Genomic DNA, 23,133 nt, shown 5'->3' on the forward strand with positions numbered 1-23,133 from the left:
CCTTCCCAAAATCCTGACTGACAGGTAGGTTTGCTTTCTCCCCTTCCAAACTATGGGCTAGGTACTAAAAATAAAGTGAAATAACACTCAGGTGCTAAACAGATTATGACTCACAGCTGGAGGCAAAGAAATTGCAACTCTATCCCAATTACACTAATTTAATTGGGTGTTAAAAAAATCCTGGGTTCCCAACAGTAGTAGCCAAGGCAAGGTTGTAGACATCTAACAGGCAAGGGAGCCATCTCTTAATTTGATTTTTTTTTTTTCTGTTTTGTTTTAAAAGGTTCTTCTGCTGCTGGGAGAAACGCCTGCTCAGGCATGAGTTCTTTCATGTGAAATTAGTACTTTAACAATAATATTTCTCTGAGTAGCAGAGCAATGCCTTCACGTGGGAGGTGAGCTTGCAGCCCTGTTTGACACTGGTGCTGCTGCCACTGCTGTCGACAGAGGCTCTGTGCTAAAAGAGAGGGAGTCGGGATACCCCTAGTTTATCCCCTCCATCCTCTACGTCCCTGATGCTGGAACTGACCCCTGGTATGACGAACAAGGGCTTTTTGCCAGGCTTTGCCACCTTTGGACACAGGGACATCAATGCTTTTTTTGCCCTGCTGAGAAAATGAGGGTGACCGCACCAGGCAGGGTCCTGGCACCCAACGTAGGCATGCACACCCACACTGCGGAGCACATGTACTCACCCCCAGCCCATCCTACAAGAGCCTGCAGCGTGTGATGAGCCCTGCCAAAGCCTCAAAGGGGCCATGAGGACTTTTAAACCCACCCGGTGCGTGGCACTCTGTGTTGTTGTGGCTGAAGACAGCAGCGCGTAACCCCGCTGGCCTGGGGAGCCAGGAAGCAGAGAGCTGAAGGCAGGATGCGCTCTCCTGCTGGGTGGAAGAAAAGGGAATTACTTCCTCCCTGGGAATACCCTCCTGAGGCTTTTTCCTTCCCCTTTGGTAAAGATGAAAGAAACACAGTCCACCTCCTGTGCAGAAGAGCTCCTGTTCCTCCCCAGCCCTCCTCTCCTTCTCCTTCTGGTCGGCCTCCCGAAAGCAAAGAGCTGCTGGCAAGGGGAGTCAGCGAGTAAATAGCAAAGGCTGTGGCGGGGGGGGGGACCACGCTTTGCTGAGCACCTGGAGTGAGGCCATCGGAGGGGTCAGCCAGGAGCCCCGCTAGCAGCCCAGCTCCTGGCCCAGCACCCCTCCTCACCGAGCACCTCACCACTTGCAGAGCAGCCTGCCTGTGATGGGGCATCACCTGGGGAGCCCCCACAAGCATCACCCGCCTCGGGTTTGGAGCAGGGAGTGTGTTTAAGGGATTTCCTCTCAAAAAATAATAAACCGAGATTGCTCTGGCCTCACATAATGAGTTTGGCACCAGGGGAGCGTGTTTCTCTTTCTTTGCCTTTGGTTCCCGCAGACCGAGCCTCCTCATCGCCTGCAACAGCATGGCCGTGCCATCGCCTTGTAGCCGCCGTGTCCCTTTACACCATCTCCTCTCTGTGGTCCGTGCATCCAAGGGCAGCCTTCGCTTAGCAGTCCAAGTTGGAGCCTGTGCTGTGACAATTTCCATGGTGCCAGATGCTTCTCCTTCAGTCTGGCGTTTAGGTTTAGTGAAAGGGAACAACCCAAGTGACATTAATTCTTTTAGCATCTAAATAGCAGGGATCAAACTTTCTGTATCGCTAGCTGAGGGGAATAAATAGCTTCAGGCCAAATATTTACAAACCCCCTGCAAATACGAATTACTTTAAGAAAAAAAATAAAGCCAGACCAACACCAGCCCCGCACCGTGATACAGCTAACACAGAGATTCTGGTAACAAATAAGGGGGCTGTGGGTATGGAGACTGAATTGTGGAGAGAAAAGCTCGTGAAGACCTATGGATCCATCCCCCGCCGCTGCTGGCTTGTCCCTCACGCCGGTGTGTGGCACCGGGGGCCGCCTGGCGCGTCCCCACGCAGCCTCCCGCACCTGCAGCCCTGGGGCAGCCCTGTCCCTTCCAGCCCTGGCGCTCTGTGTGTGGGTGTCCCCACACCCCCGCCAGTAATTACCCTGCCATGAGGCCGCCGGGCCGCCGCCGAGGGCCGCCACCCGAGGAGCACCACCGCCCCCGTGCTCCTTCCCCAGCCGCCGCCTTCCCGCGGGCTGCCCGCTGCGGCCGGGCCCGGGGAGCGGGGCGGGGGCGGCGGGGCGGCGGGCCGGGCCGGGCGACGGAAGGTGGCAGTGCAGTATAATGTAGCAGCCGCCGCCAGCGCTTGCGGAGAGAGAGCCCAGTGTCTCTGCCTAGATAAAGTACCGCACTTACCGTTTGTTTATAATTCCTGAGGTCTAGGCTAACAACTTTAACCGTATTGGGGGAAAAAAAAAAAAAAAAAAAAAGTCAAAAAGCTTTTTATTTATTTTGTGGTTTTGGTTTTGCTTTGTTTTATTTTTTTAATGCGCAGATCAAGCTAAAATTAAGAGAAAAGCAGGCATATCATTTAAGAAAACAAGAGCAAGAAATACAAATATAGATGTGGTCCGGTTTATGCACGCACGCACGCGAAACCTAAACAAACAAGGAACCTTTTGTCGACGCAAGCTGAAAACGTAAGAATTCCAGCATGTTCTCATATTCGCTTGTGTATCTCCACACATCCGATATTTTTTTCTGAACACCTATCCTAAAAAATTATTAAAAAATACAAGTAAAAATTTTCCATAGGCTACTTTCATACTGATATATTCCTTCCAGATTTGTCCTTATTTACAAAGCTTATTCTGTATTTTCCCCCCAACACTATGTTACAGCATCCTTATCTTTTCTTTCACAAATAAGGGCCAGTACACATTCAGGGTAATGAAGAAAAACATCCCTGACTCCGTTTCCTTCCTACTCTAGGCCAATTAAATACACGACCCACCAGAAAGAGAATGCTTTTTCACCAGTTTTTAACTTCCTAAAACTAAAATAGCTCCACTGTTCAAATAAATCCTTATCCTTCACCTAAAAACCCCCAACCAAATATGGTCTGGTTTTTGCTTTGTGTTTGGTTTACAGCATTCAATATTCATAAAAACCGCTTTACAAAAAAACCCGGGGGACATTAACTTTCTAAACTTAAAAAAACATCTATATGTTATAATTATTTTCCAACATTTTCCATTGTTTGATCTATGAGATATCATGAGGATAATAATTTAGGCCCTGATCCCATTAGTCCTTCCTCAGAGAAATACTATTTTTCAACATTTTTTTTTTTTTTTTCCTGGGCCTGAGGTATTTACCAGGCTGAGTATGTCAGGGACAGCGGAGGTGGGGTCAGTTTGAGCGTCCCCCAAGCACTGAGCCCACTGACTTGGGGGGGGGGGGGGGGCCTGCGTCTGGCTGGATATTGCAACCCAGGTTCTGCACTCCCTCCTCCGGCAAGGCTCCCACCAGCGACCTTAGGGTTTCATTTACAGCATCTGTGGCAGTTTGGCCTGAGAAAAGGGCACGGACTCTGACTTGGGACCGCTGCCTTCAGTGGGGTAAACGCTGGGGTAAACACTCACAGCATCCCCGACCTGCTACGGCAGCCTGAGCGCTGAGTCAACCCGGAGCTGGATCCCAGTTCCTAAAAAAAAAAAAAAATACACGGCACAGCTTAACATTAAAGATACCCTCCAGAACATTTAAAAATAAAAAGGGAAAGTATTAAACATAGCTTTTAAAGGAAATTATAAGCTTACATAAAAATGCTTGGGGGGGAAGAGAAAGGTCTTAAGGGTGGATGTCGCTCCAAAGCTTAAAGTAAGTCGCTTTTGCTTTAGAAATTGCACCCTCTTGGCTGGAGATGTTATTTGGTTTAGGCTCTTTTACACGGTTTCTTGGAAATATACAGACTGCGGAAGGGAGGAGAAAACATCAAGAAATATGATGAGTGTGTGTGGTGGGGGGGGTGGTGGTGGAGGGAAGACTGACAATAAAATAGATCCCCCACTAAATGCATATTCTTCTATTTATGTATTTGATAATGAGGCAGAAATGCCCTTGGCACTCCATAAACAACAGCTCCACAACCAGGAGGGAAGGGCAGAATAATGCATAGCTACATTTCAGATTGTAAACTATTTCAAGTGCTATTAACATGCCAGCCTTTTAGATTATTGGGGATTTTAATTTTATTTTAAGCTAATGTTTACCATTCTTGTAATGTTGCTGTCTTACCTAATTGCTGTTTTTGCAGATTTACAGAAGATTGTTCCTTGTGCAGCTTCTCTCCTACTAGAAGTTCCGTAGAAGCGATAGTTGATTTAACTGTAATACTCATAAAAAAATTTTTAGCTTTGTATCAAAAGAGTTAAATGTTTATATAAATGCATTTTATGATATAAGGTTAAATTTAGGGGTTATTCACTATGATGAATTGGCAATGCAATCCAGAGCCCTGTAACTTTCAGAAAAGGAGATAGCAGAAGTTCACATTCATAATGAAAATAGATTTTTATGTTGCTTTTACAGATGCTTTTTTGCATTTTAAAATATGATCCCCTCATGATAACAAAAAGCGTTTGTGCGTAATGTTTGCAGTGTCAGATGGTATAACTCTATTGTATGATTTAAAATTAAACAATGTAATTACCACTTGGCAACCAATATTTAAAGCTGAAGTAACTATTTCTTCAGACATTATTTAGACTGTATTTAAAAATACAAACAAAAGCTATATTTTCTCTGTACATTCATTTAAAAACATTGAAGCTGGACCATTTCTTTCTTTCCTTTTTTTTTTTTTTTAACAAAAAAGAAACCAAACTATTTCTGTTTAAGAAAAATGGATTTGTGATCTCTTGAAAAACAAGCTTTCCTACAGCTGTGCTGGAATACTGCTGCACTGAGACTGTGAGACTGAGAGCTGCAAGAGAAGGTAGAATTTTGATTTTAAACGCGAGTTTCATCCTATGTTCTGATCACTGGATATGGAGATGAGAGCAGGGGATGACTGCTAACCACTGGGAACGAGAATTTCTTCAGTCATCTGATTCAGTGTCTTTAACAGTTTCTAAAATTAACACCAACAACTATAAAAAAACACTCACTTGTATTACACGATGCATATAGGCATCTGGTTTCTTTGAATGTGGCTTATGACCAAAATTTACCATAGCCTTATCTTGGTCCTCCTCTGTTTACTGTTTATTCCATTAATTAACCAAGTCATCATTATCTGTTAGTTACAACCAATTTTTCCAGGATTATGGATATGTTGAATTTTACATATTTATTTTTAGCGGCCCATCACATCTAAGGGAAGAGAGATAAGCAGGATACGGAATTTCTCCTTGTAGCTGCAATCCTTTTCTGAAGCTCAGACTACAGAAAACAAAGGCATTTTATTTCCATGAATCTAGTACAGTCAAACTAGGAGTCAGAAAGGTATTTTACTTCAAAATATCTGCATGAATTTTGAAACTGATTTTCAGTTGGATGTGTAAAAATGTCCATTCTATTTTCTTGGTATAGTATTATGTTTAACTCACCAGGTTTTTTTTCTCTCTCTTTAATAAAAAATATTTTTCCACATTCATTTCTGAGCTATTTAATTTTGTTAAAATAAATGGATACAAATTCTTCACTGCAGTGAGAGACAACTTTTTCTCGCCCTTTTTCTTGAGTCAATTCAGTCTATAGAGCGTCTCAATAAGCAGAGCAAAAGCCAGCAGAGAGACGGTCCCCGGCAGCAAAGGCAGCACTCCCGACCCTGCTTCGCTCTGCGGTGCGCATGCCAGCTCCATCCCCAGCACAACTCCCCAAACTAAAACCACATTACTTCCAATGCTCATCTCACATGGTAATTTGGGATAGACAAACACTGCTAAAAACATCTCATTAAGGGCTGAGAGGGAAACAATTTTCATAGGGGGTACAAAAAAAGACAATAAAGGGACATTCTTACAATTCTTCTAGATGCTTGAAGACTGAGACAATTTTGTTTTATTTTGTTAAGTTTTTCTTCAATGTTCAGAATTTTCCAGCCCAAGCAAATTATTTTATTTCTATTTTATATTTTTTACTCCCTCATTGTGCCTATAAATGTTGAGTTTCAGGGATTTCATAATAATAAAAATATCAGCCAGAGACATCAGCCCTGCGGAAGTTTTACAAAATTATTTTAATAATGGATTAAAATCTTCTGATTCAGGCATTAAAATCAAGCAAGTTAAATTATGGCAAGCAGTGTCACTTGCATGCTAACTTACCTAACGGGAAACACTTAGTGCACTCTCGCTAAAAAGATCTCAGCTCAAGAAACTTCGCTTGCTAACTGCAGTGAGAAATAACTGACACCGAGTAATTTATATGACCAGTATCTCCTCTCTCTACTAATAGTTAGCATGTGTATGCCAAGCTGGCTGGAAGCATTGCTATCTCTTAACACACCGTGCAGCTATCAGCTTTTCCGTGAGTGTGTGAATCATAAGGCTGCGTTAGCATGAATGCATTTAATTGCGTGAAGAGGCTATTTCCCAGCATTTGTTTAAACCTTAGAAAAACAGCCCTTTGCTTGTTGATTGTAGCTCAAGATCCTAGTAGGGAATGAACAGCGAGCGGGAGCACAAAGGAGGGATATCACTGGGAAAGCGTCTGGGGGTGGTTCAACAGTAGAACTTTAGGAAAAATGCTGGCAATGTTTTCTTGTGGTTTAATTTCTTGTTCCCCAAAGCGCTCTACTCGTTTTAAGTTGCCAGTCTGAGGCTGGAGGCCAGACAAGCATTTGAGCTGTGAGTGGGAAGAAGGGGTTCCTTTTGGTCATCAGTGTGGCACTGGTCAGCCAACACTTGACACTGCAGCCTGGCCGGGTCGTGGAGCCAGGGTGCTGCCTGCTGGGGCCAAAAGAGCTGGCCTTTGTGTCAGCAGTCCCCCCTGGGTCACTGTACGGTGCCCATGGCACCCAGCCTTACAGGGAGGGCACCTACGAGCAAGTTTGCTGCTGGGACTTTCACAACTCACAGGGCATTCAAGGACCCCTTGCTCTTCTTTGCACCCCCAGAGCTATGACAAGGGCACCGCGCAGTCCCTGCATCACTGCCAGCAGGATTTGTCCCTCTACAGGGACACCATGCTGGTGGGCCAGGACATGGCAAAGACCACGCCAGACCCAGACCGCATCCTCACTGCCCCAGAGCCAGGGGGGCGAGGCAAAGGGGGTGGCTGCGTGCTGAGCCAGGAAGAAAAACGCTGGTTCCTGCAGCCGCTGCCTCGCATGCGCCAAGTAAGAGATGCTTTTCCCCTTTTCATTACACGGGTTTCTTAATAAAAACTGAAAGAGCTTTTTTTTCCAGAAAATGAACCCCAGGGGCCCAATCAGTGAAATACATTAACCTTTCAACTGTCAGCCCCCCTCCCCTGAAATTAAGCAATACCAGCCCTTGAAACAGCTAAATTACCTTCTTATTTTTTAATTGTGTAATGATGGTCCAACAAAAAAGGAGCAACTCAGGACTAGTAAATATTCAATGAAGAAATTTATTGTAGTTCTTATAAAGGGAATACCCACAGCTTTATTCACATGGACTTAAATCAGGCAGAAACTAGAGCGATAGGCATAAAATGAAATAACGGATGCATTATTTCTAGTGGGATTTACATCACCATTTGGTCTAATTATTCCTGATATTTCACCCATCATATTAGAAGCTTCTTCAGGGAAAGAAATAACAGTTTGTCTCCTTGAGAACAAAGAACAAAGTGTCTCTTTGCTCTCAAGAAGCTCAGCTATCATTATGAAGAGAAAGAATCTGTCCATTATCAAGAAATCCCACTAGAAATCTTGAATATCTTACCAAATAATTCCTGAGCACACTAAAAATACCAGCAAATGAAAGAAGCAGAAATTATGGGACCTTGAAAAATAAATAAATAAAGGAGGTATCAAGGATGCTCCATGACCCACTCCTTTTTTTCTTGCAGAATGATAATAATCCAAAAAACAAACTGTGCCTGCCATGTACGGTTAATCTAAGCAAGATAGCCATCACTCCTTTATGTAGGAATACTTTCAGCTGTATCTGTGGCCCTGGATTAACTGGTGGGAATGCATTTGCATACATTTGCACGGTGAGTAATTCTCCATGAGTGATTATGTATGGAACCCACTCACAGGACATCTGAACTTTTTTAGATTGGATTTCATGATGACTGCATGGTAAGCCTCAGGAGGAATTGAATATGGCTCTAGGACCATGCACAGCTTTCAAGAATACAATTTCTTAGGACATACGTAAGAGTTCTTTGTTCTGGATCTTGTCTTTAATACTGTAGTATCTAGCAAAAGGCATTTTCAATGAGCATGCGGAGCCATGGGGTTCAGGTGCACTAATTTGGCAACTTCCTAAAGAGGATCTTGCTGGGTCAGCTTGTGAATTGGGAATATCCATGGGTCTGAGGGAAAAAGCAAGCATTTCCCAGCATCTGGCAGTGATCCTGCACCTCTATAGGCAGTCACACTTTGAAAAATGAAAGAAAATAAAACCTCAGCATGTAGAGATAAGAGGGCTCAAAATACCAGTTTTGTGGAGAACATATTTTGTCTTTTTCCTAAAATAAAGGCACTTCTCCAAGACTTTCCAAGGGTCTTTTTCAGTCCCTAAACACAGACATACACTGTTCAGTCACTGCCAAAGGGGATACTGAACGTATTTAACCTTGTATGTAGATGTTGTTTAAATACATTCAGCTTTATTGCTTGTGAAAGTCATTGGTGCTTGAAAGTAGAGTTCTTAAGTTTAGTGGCAGTGGCACGATTTATATGGGTACATGGTGCCGAACATCTGGGAAACTCCACCGGTTTAATCAGGGGTGAAGTATGCAACAGCAGATCTCTGTTTCGGTGTGTGGGAGTGGGGTTCTGCCCCAGTAAGGGGTTTCATGGCAACATGCTGTTATGTTATGAAGAATGAAATACTCCCTTGGATAGTTTGCACAGTTCCTGTTGAAATCAGTAACAAATCCGTTCTGATCTGTGACAGAACATAGCTTGGAGCTTGGATGTGGACTTTCTGTGGTTATTGTGGTCCTATAAAGCATCTGTAAAGGATTGAATATCTCAAGGAACTAGCTGCTCTTGCCTTCTATTGAAAGCAATTGCAAGTGGGATGCATGCCCTAAGATGTGATGTTAGTGAAAGCTGAGCACAGTCCCAGATTGCAAAATCAGGCCAGAATGATGAAAACATTTGTATATGTGCTACCCTTTTATTTTCTCTGGCGTGTTCTAAGTAGCCTCTGACCTTTTCTTTCCTCATGTAAAGCTGCTCTTTGAATGGAAACAGAATGTGAAAATGATGACAAAGAGATTTTTGAAACAAACACAATAGCAAAAAAACCAAAAGCAAATGAACTTTCACTGAAATCTAGTACCCTATCAAACTCTTCTACGTTTATGAAAACAAGTTTCAGGATTATGGGAGGACTTCATATGAAGGAAGGTGATAGGCTGAGAAATATTCCTGCACTTGTGCGGGGTACAAAAAAGCCATGCCAGTCCATGGGGACACACAGGCACACTTCCCGGTTTGCTCAGGTAGCAATGGAGCACCCCCAGGCTGAGCTGTGTCTCTGGGAAGTGCTGTCATTGCCACCAAGAAACTCTTGTTGGATTGATAAATGTGAATGGAAATTATCAGCAGGATAAAGGAACTGCAGCCAGAACACAAAGCTGCTTCCCAGGGTCTCTCCAAAGCTCTACCTGTCATGCATGCATCAAGAACGAGAAAAAAACTTCATTCCAATTCAGTTAAGACATCTTTAGAAGCAGGAGAGCTGAAGTGTTCACAACTGGTTTGAGGTACAGGACATCATCCTATGGGAAGCAAGACACTGGTGGCATTTTCCTGCAGGTAATGCACAGAGAAGTAATCTCCAGTGTTGGACATGGATAAGGCCATGGGATTTCCCCTGCCAGGTGTACTGCTCCGCTAGCAGTCACAGCTCACCAGCTGCCAAGTAGAAACTCAACACTTGTAGGCATGAAACCTCTTCCCAGGCCATCAAGGTGATGATTTCTCCCCTTTTCCCACAAGGAAATATAATGCTTCACTTCTTCAGTTTATAGCCTCTGCTCCACAGCCAATTCCCCCTAGCTCTGCCTCAACCACCCCATCCCCCTCCCCTTGCGCCTTCCCCTCCCTAGTCTACCTCTTTTTAAAGGAGTGGAACTTTGCTTTCTCATTCCTCTTCTAGAAAGATTCCGTTGCTGCCGTGTTTTTGAAGAACAGCTGAATCAACTGCACCCTTCCAGCTCCTATCCTTCTCTTGGGCATAAAATGTGTTTAGCCAGACTCATCATTAAAGTGTTAGCAAGTCCCTTGCACGGTGATACACCTTCTTGCAGGCAAGGCATGGGACACGCTAGGCTCTTCATCAGCTGATGGCTGGTGGGTTTCTGCACTTGGTGAATATCATCAGAGTTCATTGATGTGTGTCTGAATCATCACAAATTTGAACAGTCTTGGTGTTGTGTTTCAAATGCCTTACATGCTAGCTGAGTCTGTCTATAGTTAATATCCCAACATCAAGGGGTCAGAATTACCTTGTCTCAGTTATTCTGATGTGTTTTTTTCCTTAGGGTGGGTTGCTGAGTGAGTCTTGCTTCTCTTGTATTTGACCCATTTAAAAGATTTTACTTTCTTCCTTCCAGGACCTGTTAGAAAAGAAAATCAAGGGACGATATTCCACAGATCAATGTGGACTACTGCCAAGCCTCTATCCCCAAATACATTCATTGTTGCTCTCAAAAAGATCTTGCAAAGAAAGAATACTGTGCCTTTTAAATGTGGGGCTTTTTTTGAAAATTGAACTACTGTGTGCATCACAGTTACTAAGAAATCTTAATTATGTTGGTGGAGAGAGCCCACATGCCTATCCATGTCAGCACTGACTCTCACTTCCTCTGATTTAAAAAACATAGTATTTAAGAGTGAAAAAGGAATCTAAATCTATATTTGCATATTCAGAATTCGACATACATTTTAAAAATCTATCCCAAGTTCCAGACTCTCTGGGAAATGTTAAAAATACAGTCCATTAAAAAAAAAAGGCTCTGCAGAGTTCAGGACCAAAACAAAGTAGAACAAAAATCTCCAGTTGCTTGAACCCCAATTACTTTTCATCAACTACAGAGAGTAAGAACCAAAGGCATTAGCTGCAGATGAGTCTCTTTCAAATTAGAGGTGACTATCATACTCAGAAGGAGCAGCCTGTAGGTTAGCAACAAATTTTGCTTTGAAATTATTGGCGATCACTAAGTTAGGGCATGTGTGTACCACCTCTCGAGGAAAAAAAAGAGCAAAACTTTACTATATTTTAGCTCCAGCCAAGAAAAGGAGGTGCAGTGATCAGGTGCAGACTGATTCCTTTAAGAAACAGAGAAGCTTGGTAAAAGCTTAAAGATTTCCTTCATTAGGAAGTTTGTTGCTTTCTAGACAGGGCTAAGGAATCTGGGATTCAGATCAAAAGTGCTACGAGCATCCAGCGATTCAGGACCTAGGGATTTTGTTTCGGCATCCTGAGAATTAGGTACCAAGGTTAAAGGCCTTTAATATGGGTGCAAAAACAGAGGCTGAATATCCAACAGAAGTGGCGATGCTAGGGAGGTTGCTATCTGCAGTGCACAATGGAAAGCTGAACACTTTCAATACTGTTTTCCATCACACATCACAGGCAGCCCTGAGATCTTCCTGTAGTTGACTGAGCATGTCTAGTGACAGCACAGACTGAACAGTGGCATGAGAAAGCATCCTTTCCATACCATAGTGCAATCTGACAGTGCCTTGCAGGGAAGCAAAGCTGGCGTGGTGCTCCAGTGGTTGCAGCAGCCATTCCCCATTGCCACCTTATTCATTGTGGTAAAACAGTAAGTCATAGCAAAAAAACTCAGAGCCACGTAGGGCCTCACATCTCCATTGTTTTAGTAATAGGTGTCTATTTTCTCCCTGAATTACATAATTTTAGGACGAAAGTTAGCAATGGCGTAACAGTCTACCACTTTCTAGGAATTTAATAATTCACCATATTATTAAAAGCATGGGAGAAATTTACTTAAGCAAAATATAATACCCTAAGTAGGACTTTGGTCACCATATCTTCAGTTTTGCAGAAAGTGGGACAAAAAGCTTAGATATTTAAAAAGCAATGTTTTCAAAGTCCTATATATTGATATACACCTTCTCCCATTAACAGGAAAAGTAACAAAACAGAGCCAACAGTTAAGCACTGCTGAAGCTCCCAGGTGAAACTGTAAGATTTTGGTTTTGTATGTCAATCAAAGGTTGCCTCCAGCACAAATTCTCCCAACTCTAAGCAGACAGTCACGCAGTACTGAAGCAGAGGGAATATACCACCTCTGAATTACCACACTTGCTTACTGGAGCCCTTTAGCAGTATTTCGCTCGACTCCTGCACTTGGCTGTGCTGCCGAGAACAAGCAACTCAGCGTGGTCTGACTTCAACTAAGATGCATAAGAAGGACTGGGAGGGAGGATGGCCATGTTCGTAATGAAATAATAATATGTTTCACAGAGATAGCATGGTTGGGTCAGATGGAGAAAAAGGGTAAGTACCGCTCCTGAACGGATACTTCAATAAGATCTCCATTCTGTGAGATGAGATATATTCTGGCCCAAACTTTATTCCTACCAGAATCACCCTTATAAAATCCTGTCTTCACTGCAAGACAGCTGAGAATCAGACTTATTTATATCTGAGGTCTTGAAAAGTTGTGGACAGTGTTACTGGCTTGACTCAAGCTTTCTCCTGGCCTTTAAAACTCTTGTGAGTGGTTAGCCAGAGAACTGGCAACAGCTCCTCAGGCTGTGCATTCTCTTTCTGTTACAAGTCTCCTTGTCTTACTTGTTCAACCTGTCTTTTCCCTCTAAAGCTCCGCACTTCTGAAGATGTGATTGCAATTAAGCCTGCAGTGGAGTCTCTGTGCATTATTTACATTACCAGTACGCAGTTACTTAAGACTTTGTGCCAAATCCTTCCAGCAAAAAAACCCCAAAAAACCCTGACAGCAGAGAAACTGAAAAACGGTATAACTAAGAAAGTCATTACTTTGGGGGCATGCCATGTTAACTACTGCTCTACCATGAGCTCAAAATGCAGCTTCTCCTGAAATACAGAGCTGACAGTGCCAGATGCATAGGTACCCTGTTTAGAAGTGCCCCTATAATGAACATTTCCCTTTGGGAGAGGAAAGACAGAGGACATTCATATCAAATACAGCTATCAACATATAGATGCTGCTTGGGCTCTCATGGTTACAGTGGAAGAGGAGTAAGCCACAAACTTTGCCTTTGATTGCAAAGCTATTTCTGGGCAGAGAAGCTACATGACTGCTGGTGGCAAAGGGCACACTGAAATGTAGTACTCCATTGCCCATCTTTCAAGGCTTTTCACTTGCTGGTATCTCATTCAAGAAAAGTTGAGAGATGATCCATCTCAAAAGGCTGCAAAATTCCTAGTACCGTAGTCCCAAGGCATAAAATGTGTCTCTTATTTAGAGGAGCAACAGGGCCTCCTGCAATCCCTTACAGCCGAGCTTGATACTTAGGTACCTCATCTCCATAGCTAATGACATCTGGGGAGGAAGCAGTAGTGAAGACTGTAAAGGAGAGTTCCTAATAGCCGGACTTTGATTTCTCCACTCATAACAGAGCAGGGAGCCTGGGACTGTGCCTACTTCAAAAATATTTATCGTGGGGGAGAAGGGGTAGGAAGAAGAGTGCTTCTACCAACAATGCTGCGCTATCTGGGATGCAGGAGGTCCCAAAGAGAGGTCACTGGAGCAGACATTGCTCCTTAACACATCTCCCACTCAGAGGTCCTTAATGACAAGGTCCTGCAGATCTTCCCAGTTTCAGGTACTCAGACATCCTTTTCCACCGCTGTATTTCTGTGGCCCACGGCAGAGGGACACCCAGCAGACGATGCAAACCTGTGTGTAATTTTAGAATACTTGGTGCCATTTTATGTGTCTGCAGCTACTCATGCACTTAAATGCCATACAATAAATGCTTACAAAAGTTCATGGAAGGAGTGATCAATCGAATCCCATCTGAGTTACCTCTTGGTCTCTCTGTTTCCCCTGGTTCCTTTGTTACGCTTCTTGCATTTGTATACAGACAACTCAAAAACTTTCCTAGGTGACCTTTGAAACTCTGCCTTTCTTCCTTTGTTCCATTTCCTGAGTTTTTCACTTAATGTTCTCTCTGCACTTTTTTCCTTCTCTGTGGATCTTGCATTATCTGTATCATCACTTAAGATTTTTCCCCTGTTGTCCAAGTATTTACTTCAGCAACCTTTTCGTCTCTCATGGTCTCTGCCCCTGCTAAACAGTAATCCTGGCCTTGCCCTTCAGCCCATTTCTTTAAACACTCTCTCTATGGAGCTGTTTCTGGTTTTCTTTCTGTTCGAATTAATTCCATCCTACCTCTTACTGACATGTTCCAAAATAAGCCCTAAACGTCCAATAAAAGTAAAAACCTCCTACGTTAGGTCCTGCTCCAAAGCTGATGAAGTCAATGGAAAGACTCCATCAGCTTCCAAAGACTTGGTCTGATTTACGCAACTATCTGATTCTTGTGCACATGCGCACCGTTGCTATTTATAAACTGTGGGTTTAATATTGCAAAATATTTGGGATTTTGTTATCACAACCTTGGAGAATTATGAAGAGGAAAAAAAGAGGTGGGTGTGTGTGAGAGAGTTTTTTAGGATCAAAATAAAAATCTGAACCAAAAATAGAATGGGATTATTAATCAAGAATTTAACTTCAGACAGGTTTTTGTCCTGGAGGACAGACTAGGTTCAGAAGGCTCCTGCCCTTGGATATTTTCTCTTTCAAATTTAATGGCATTGTTCATTTATTTTTCACATTCCTAGCAAATTTTGAAGTATCCCTAGTGACTTCTGAAAGGAGCATGATTTCTGCAGGTGCTAAGCACTTATGAAAAACTCCTAACATGCTGAGTACCTTGATGCCCTAAACTAAAAGAACCCAAATCACTAATTGCTTTTTAATCTTTACACCCACGCATTTTGTTCTTTAGTTCCAAATTAGTGATGATGTTACGAAAGCAAAAAATCTTCTCTTGATTAAAGTTTCTAAAACAGCTTCAGAAACATCTGAGAAAGTCAAAACCTGTTCAGTCTGCGGTGACAAAGTCACTTGATGCCTCATTGCAGCCCAGCAGTTCTGGTTGGCCCTTGTAGTGGCTTTGGTTCGCATTGATCATTATAGTCCTTGCAGAAAGTAAAAGTCCAAAATCGATGAAGCACAGCAGCTTGAGAACATGAAGCTCTCCTAAAATAGCCAGAGAAAGATTATTCCTGCTAACTACATGACAGAGGCAGTGAGTTTTATCATAGTAGTAGTGAAACATTCTTAATATCAAAAAAGAAAAAGAATGTGGCGTCTGAGTTACTGTGGAAATTTTACTTGCAAAGCAGAAGTCTAGAGAGTCAAAAGAAACGTTGTCTTCTTGCAGTGTGGCCTTTCTGGCACCATCTTCTCCGTTGACTACTTTGTTAGTGACACCTGTATTATTAAGTGATAAGAACCAAATCCTTCAACTTTAGTGAAGGCCCTGGAATAAATTCCTATTTGGAGAGAAAGGGTGTTTCAGCATATGGTATCTTAACCTCCTCAAGCTCTTAGGTAGAGATTCTTCAAGAATAGGACATGGTACACCTAACGGAGCTTTCTTTATTTTTGTTCTTCTAAAGTGTAGAACTAAATAACAAAAGTCTTTTGTACTTCTCGACAAAGACCAAACCCTTTCTTTTATAACAGCCTGAGCCTTACACAGCACATTTCAGTGTCTGATTCCAGCTAAAGTGGAAGTTCAATCAAGTCTATATGGTTGTATTGATTTTAAGGTTTGATTAGCAAGGTACTTCAACCTGGATTTAATTTTGTGTCTGTGAACAGTCATTGAACTCAGCAGGAAAACTCATGGCCACAATCTGATGTGTATTTGTGAGCGTTTTTTAAGGGCAAAGGAAAGGGCAAACATCTCAAACAACTTTGAAAGAGAGGCTCAGACGCAGTAGGCAGCATTACTATCACACTAAATAACGTAAGAACAGGTCTTCCACTGGTAGAAGTGTGAAAAGGTCCACTGAAGTCAGAGATACCAGGTTTGTGGGATTTGTGCACCTGTCCCATCATTATCATAATGTTTCTAACAGGAGCTGGACCAAAAATGCAAAAATAATTTCATCACTCCAAAATCTGTGGAAGCTGTTCTCATTTCTTAAATCTTGGTTTAGTAGAAAAAGGTTAACTTTCCAGAAGCCCCATTTTGTCATATTTTGTTTGGGGATTGGACAAGATGACCTCCTGAGATCTTTTCCAACCTCAGCCATTCAGTGATTCTGTTTTCTTCCTCTTAATGCTTTTGTAACTTTTAAAAGAGATTTCTCTGACAGGTGCAGAACCAGAAAAAAATAAAAAGGAAAACGGGAGATGATGGTGAAAGTGTAACCATTATCATAACAATGATAGTACAAATCTGTACTACTTCGTAATCATCAAGAAAAGAAAGCAGAAGAAAAGTGGTGAAAATCAAAATCCCAGGTGTTTCAAATGTTCTGACTCTCAAAAAAACAAAAGCAACATTATTTCTGTTACATTTCACTTGAGACTCTTTTGGGAAAAAAATCAGAACACATTAGAGATATTAAAAACCTGATTTAAAAAATGTGTTCATAAAGAACTCAGTTTTTGTCAAGAAAATTGTAAAATATTCTTTGACATATCTAATGTCAGTATCTGCATTTTCTCTCATTTTTCTAGTCAGGATCAGCAACAGAACCAAACAAAACAGAACAAATGTTAAAATCTGTAATCTTTCTGACAAGCTCTAACAGCTTGAAAGTGAAACGTGGTAACCCTCCTGCTACTGAAGACCTCATTTTGGTAGGGGAGCTTAAAATTAAATTTGAGGATCCTCATCTCATGAACATGGTTCAGAGCCTCATCCCTACAGGATGACGACTATAGAAATCACACTCGGGGACCAGCTAACAAAATGTGCAAGCGACCAAGCCAATAACGGAGAAAGGATGGAGTTGAAAAAGGGAGTGGAAGACAGGGGAATATTTTGTTGCGTCTCTCTCTCCCCCTCTTTGTCTGCTTTGTCCCTTAAGGTTCAGCTACATGGGCTGTATTGTGTGAACTCGTCTTTGATATCAATGGGGACATCTACTTAAAAATTGATGTCATGATATGGCCCCAGGTATTTAAATTAACGAGATGTTAAATACTCTGTAGTTTTATCTGTAATTAGATGACATGGATGCAACTTGATCCCAAGAGTGATTTGTAATATTCTGGATTGTCCACTTAGGGCTTGGGGCCTGATCCACCATCTGCTGACATCTATATGAGACTTTCCTTTGACATTTTTGAAAGTGAGACCCCTGGCTCACTCACGCACAGCTCTCATTTATTTTTCTGTGTATCAACATCTATATGCAAATGTCTGATCTCTCCTTTCCACTATCTCAAAATATTTGGGTTTTACATCAGTGAATGTCCTTATTTTGGGGGCAATTTCAATTAATTTTTAACTGCTTTTCTTCTCTGTAGTTATATTTTGCCTTTTCATTCCTGGTTAATTGTCAGGTTTTGTTCAATATTTACAAGTTTTGCATTGAACAGGATTTCTTATGCTAATCCTCTTCATCTAATATGCTCACTAGAGATGGATGAAAAAAGTTGGAAGTTTTTTAGGAAAAAAAAAAATCTGTAACATTCCAAGTCCTTTCAGGCTCAAAAGGATCCATTGTTACCTTTCTCCTGCCCAGCAGAAGCCAGTTTCAGTCTCAGTACATATCCTAATATTACCCGCCTGACAGCAGTGTTTAAATACATCCTGGTCGGTGCTGCCTGTGCCTGACAGCATCCTTGGCAGGACTTTTGAGTGCTGTGGTTCCAGGAAAACCTATGGCAGGGTCTTGTCTATGGGTCAAACAAAAGCCAGTGTGGGAGCCAGGCATGGAAACCCTCTTTCAGACTTCTTCTCTGCTTGAACTACATCTTCCTCTGGAGGAGACAGGAAGGCAGAAAGTGAGTGGGCACTGCTCTCATCACCCCACACTTAATTTCCCCACATTTGTCTCAGGCTGCTGCAATCTTTCCTTTGGCATCAAGAACAGAATTGGTGGAGCTAAGAGGCCAAGAGCTCCCTGGCTGGGTATAGAGGTCCTTCCGAGCAGATAAAAGGCATTAGGATTACAGTATTAGGAAGCTTCAAATTAGGTGAACATTATGAGTAAATAATAAAATAGCCAACAAGGAGGGAGAGAGAAACCAAAGGCAGGAGTACAAATGGCATGCTGATGCAGCCGGGGCGTTGCCAGGATTGCTCCCACTGGGAACTTCATCACACTCAGCTAAGCCCCTCTTAAACAGCCTGAGAGACGGACCTTCTGCAGCTTCTTTGGGGAGGCTATTCCAGGGCTCACCGTTGTTTCCCAGCCAAACCCGAAAGCTCCTGAGATTGTACTTGCATCTCCCTTTGGCTCCCTATCGACCCGTTTCTCCATAGTGGGGTCCCTCAGGCAGGCTGGAGCAGACTCCTCTCCCTCCGGTGCGCAGAGCCGCTGCATGGGGAGGGGGGCTGCCTTGTCACTTGCCCAGTCTATACATATTTCAGTCTTTTAATCTTTCTCCCCAAGCCAGTCCTAGCAGCCCCTTCATCGCACTCACAGCCGTCCCCGACTCTTCCAATTTGCCTGTGGTAATGAGGTGCCCAGTGCCAAGCGGGGTGCTCCGGGTCCAGCCTACACATGCTCCGTGGAGGGGGGATCGCTGCCTTGCTGATACATCCCCATTTATTCTTTTCCCTTTTTTTTTCCTCTTCAGTGATCATCATTCAAAATTAAAATAACATGGAAAGGCAAAGCAACTGAAATCAAAATCTAATGCATAATTAGATACAGCATGAGACAACAAACACGTCTTTGCTATCTGCCTCTGTATTGTAAACAATGATTACTTTACATGTTCAATGTGCCATGAAAGAAGAAAGAGCCTCTTGTGATGTTTTGTGAGAGCTTTGACTACATTTGCCCACTTTTCAAACAACAAAAAAATAAACTCACACTAACAAGGTGTATGTTTTCAGTCCTAAAATATGGGGTCACCCTCTGTTAAGGGGTCCATTCAATGATGAAATGAGATCAAAATGGTTAAGGCCACTGAAAGAAAGCCAGAAGGATTTGTCTGAAGTTCTGGTATACTGGCTATTATTTCAACCAAATAAGGATGCCTGGCTTTATTCTTCATGCTCCCTTGCCCCTTTTGAAAAACTGAAAAGAGAAAGGAAATGGCTAAGTTGTACCATGTATTACCTTGATGAGTGCTTATAACTCTGATTCAGAGTTAATCATTAATCCAGGTTTTTGTGGTGATTGTTTTAGCTATGAAGTTTCCACATGAAATTTGTGTAGCACATCGTCATGGAAAAGAAAAAGCCAAATACAAAAATCAAATAAAGTGATTAGGGAGAGTGGATGTGCATGAGTGTATAGATTTATATATCCCGCTGGTTTTATTTTAATACACACGTGAATATTTGTACATCTGTGTCAAACTGCTGACCCTTAAATTGGAAGTGCTTTCTTGCTCAAAACCAGATTGCTTTGATCTATTATTTTTTAATGTATTTATTCATTTATTCTGTCCAGGCTCTGATACTTCTACTTATTCTAAGCAGTACTCTCAAACTGGGCAAAATATTGTTCTCCTAATCTCTTCTGTATTTAAAAAAAATTTTTTTGCTCATTTTGACAAAAAATGAAAAGCCTGAAAACTTCTGTAAGGCAAAAAATTTATATCACTTCAGGGCTGAGGAAAACTGTTTATGTTTTGATCATTCTAAGACATTTCATTTTAGTACTGGGATTGTTATTTTTGTATGCTAATTAACGTACATTTCAAACAATCTTGTTTTGAACTAAAAATCTGGATTTTTTTTTGTTTTGAAACTTATGTTCCAACAATTAAAAAACCTATTTAATTAAAAATGCAAAACCATAAACATTTTCCATAGAAAGCCTTGATGTCAAGTAATCAGCACTTTTTGACAAAAGGCTTGTTTGGGTTTGTTGGGGTTTTTTTAGAATAAGCGATGACTATCTCTAGCAATAAAAATGTGTTGTGGAAAAGGGGTGATCTTCAACTATTCCTGATGTAGCATAACTGAATCTAGTACAATTTCATATACCATGACTCACACACTAAAACAGAATAAGATTTTATGTGAGATGTAAGATAAATGCTAGAGTATTACAGTCTGACCCTTGGAGAGCAATAAAAGATACACTTAAAGAATCCACTTTGTATAAATGTATGGGTGTGAGTGTATGCATGTGTGTCTGTCCCTGTGCACCCCATATATATATCTTATCTCTCTGTTCATCTATCCATCCATCCATCCCCTATACATGGTCTTTACTCCAGCACAAGTAACTCCACTTCTTTTTGGAGGGATCTGCTCATTATATTTGTTTAAGGGAATAATGATCTGTTGTTGTCTTGTTTGCACTCCATCCATGCACACAGCTATTAATTTATTAATTAATCCTCCTAAAAAGTCACACCTCTTCTTTCTAGATTGGTTGTCCTCATTTTCTATTATTTAACATCAGTCCCACTAAACCATCACATCTTGTTTTACTGACTCAGATCCTGAATCAAACATCTATTTCTTAGGGGTTTTCCAGCAAGTATATTTCATCTGTGCACTAAACTCTTGTGGTTAAATTTAGGTCTTGAATGATTATTATTCAGAAACAGCAAACTATTCAGCTTGAAACAAGAGCATGACTTTTTTTTAGGTTTATTAAAATTGCATTAAGGGGTTTGGGTTTTTTCTAAACCCAGTACTTAGAATGGCTGAAATTATAATGTGTTTATATAAACTGTATTTCTGCAACCATTGAACAGGGTAATAAATAATTTATTCAATATTTCTTTAAATACTATTTGTTTTGGTTTAAACCCAAGGTTAGACATATATATTTTAAAGCATTGCCTTCCTCTGCCTTTTTATATATAGAATCATAGAATCGTAGAATGGTTTGGGTTGGAAGGGACCTTAAAACTCATCTAGTTCCAACCGCTCTGCCATGGGCAGGGACATCTTCCACTAGACTAGCTTATTATGGTAAAGACAGACGAAAAATCTTGACTTTTCATCTCTGCTAGTTCATATGCTGTGACCAGTTTGGTGGGTAGAAAACAAATATTCTGAAGATTTTTAGTAAGGAATTAAAAACTGTTAGCTTAGTTGATTATTATACTTATTTTGAGCATCTTCTTCCCCCCAATAAAATGAATGGCTTCAAATAAACACAGCAATGGGCTGGGTGGAACAATACTCACTGTATACACCCAGAGAAGTTGTGATAGTTTGTGTTCATTTATTTCTGTTAATCGTGAGGAGAAGCTGCTCACATGGGACAAGGCAGAACAGCAGGAGACAGTGGGATGGGAGCCAGGTTTAGGTGATGCTCTCTCCCTGACAAATAGTTGCTGCTATTGGCACGGCTGTCCCCATCGTCTCTGGTGCTCCCCCCGGCAGGGGCAGCACTACCTGGCTGTGCAGGCAGTGGGCACGTTCACTGCAAAAACATTTTCTGCAAGAATATTACAAGTTCTTAAAAAACCAGATTTTTCTCAGAGACTGATCCTGCCAAGGTGCTCCTGGAGCGTGGGCTGTCTTTCTCCTCCCTGCACACATGTGTGGTGCACACACACATACACACACACACACACAAGCCACGCCTGCCCTAACCCCTCAGCAGTCCCCATATTCTTTCAACTGCTTCTGCTATCCTCTGCCCCCATCTGAATAGCACAGTTGATTAACGGGAATTGATGGATCAAGGCAAAATGCCCAGCAGCTATAATTTTCCCATCCCACCCCAGGCAAAATTTTTCCTATGTGAATGAAGCTGGAAAAAAGGAGAAAAAAAAAAAAATGACAACAGCCCCCAAAGATAACTCGAAGAAGCTTAGCACATCCATTTGATTAAACTGCACAGACACCACCAGCTCCAGGGTTTTCCTAGATCTGAATCCCCTAGTGCTTCCCATCAGATTTAAAGCCCCCATCCCTCAACACCTCTTTGCACTGAATGCAACGGTGGTGAGAAAAAAAAACAACCACAACCAAGCCGTCCCTTGAAACACTTTCTAACCCCTCTTGCTTTCTTCTTCCTCCACCAGTGCTGAGAAGATGTGGTACCAAGAGGTTCGGTTTGGCCCCAGACAGGGGAGACAGGTCTCTGGGGTGGGCAGGCGACCACAGCTGCCCGCAGCTCTCCCGCAGCCCCACTCCTGCTCCTGCTCCTGCTCCCGCCGTGCTGGACGGCGCTTTCCTGCTGCTTTCACATGTCACAAACAATTGCTCTCATCGCTCATCATATTGAACTTGTCAGGGCTCTCTGACGCCGATAATTTGTGTGAGTTGATCATACTTCGGTAAATCAACAGGTCGCGACCCCTGACCCATCAGCCCCGTGGCTGGCTGAGAGCCACCTACAAATCTTATGACGGGGACAACAGAGAAGCTGTGAACTGCTCAAGTGCTCATGTCGATCAGCTGCCACCGGAGAAGCCATTCCCCTCGGCCCTCCGCTGCTGGAGATGTGCTTTACTGTGAGCACAACCCTGTCTGTCAGTCCATCTTAATTTCTTCACATCTGTTTGGGTACATATGTGTGTGTGTGCATGTGAGGTGGGTGTGGTTTTTTTTTTAATTTTTATGTTCACTGCAGTCACTCAGAACAGACTTTAGCCTTCTCCATATGTTTTAAATAAGGATCCCGGCGTGGGAGATAAAAGGAGCACTGCTCACAGTTCTCCTCCAGCACCAATGAATCGCACTCACCCTAGATGCATGCAATGGTTAAGCTTCCATGGCAGCTTTACGGGCTTCTTTTATAAAACTTTATTGACTCACATATTCTCAAGTGGTGGCTCTGACTCTCTATTTTCATTTAGGTACAGTATGTACGTTCAAGATGCCTTTGGTCCTCTGCTCCCCTATATTTTTTAACATAGGATTCCTGACCAATGCCTTCAAGTACAGACCATGCA

This window comes from Falco cherrug, chromosome 9 (assembly GCF_023634085.1).
Source record: "Falco cherrug isolate bFalChe1 chromosome 9, bFalChe1.pri, whole genome shotgun sequence".
Taxonomy (NCBI): Eukaryota; Metazoa; Chordata; class Aves; order Falconiformes; family Falconidae; genus Falco; species Falco cherrug.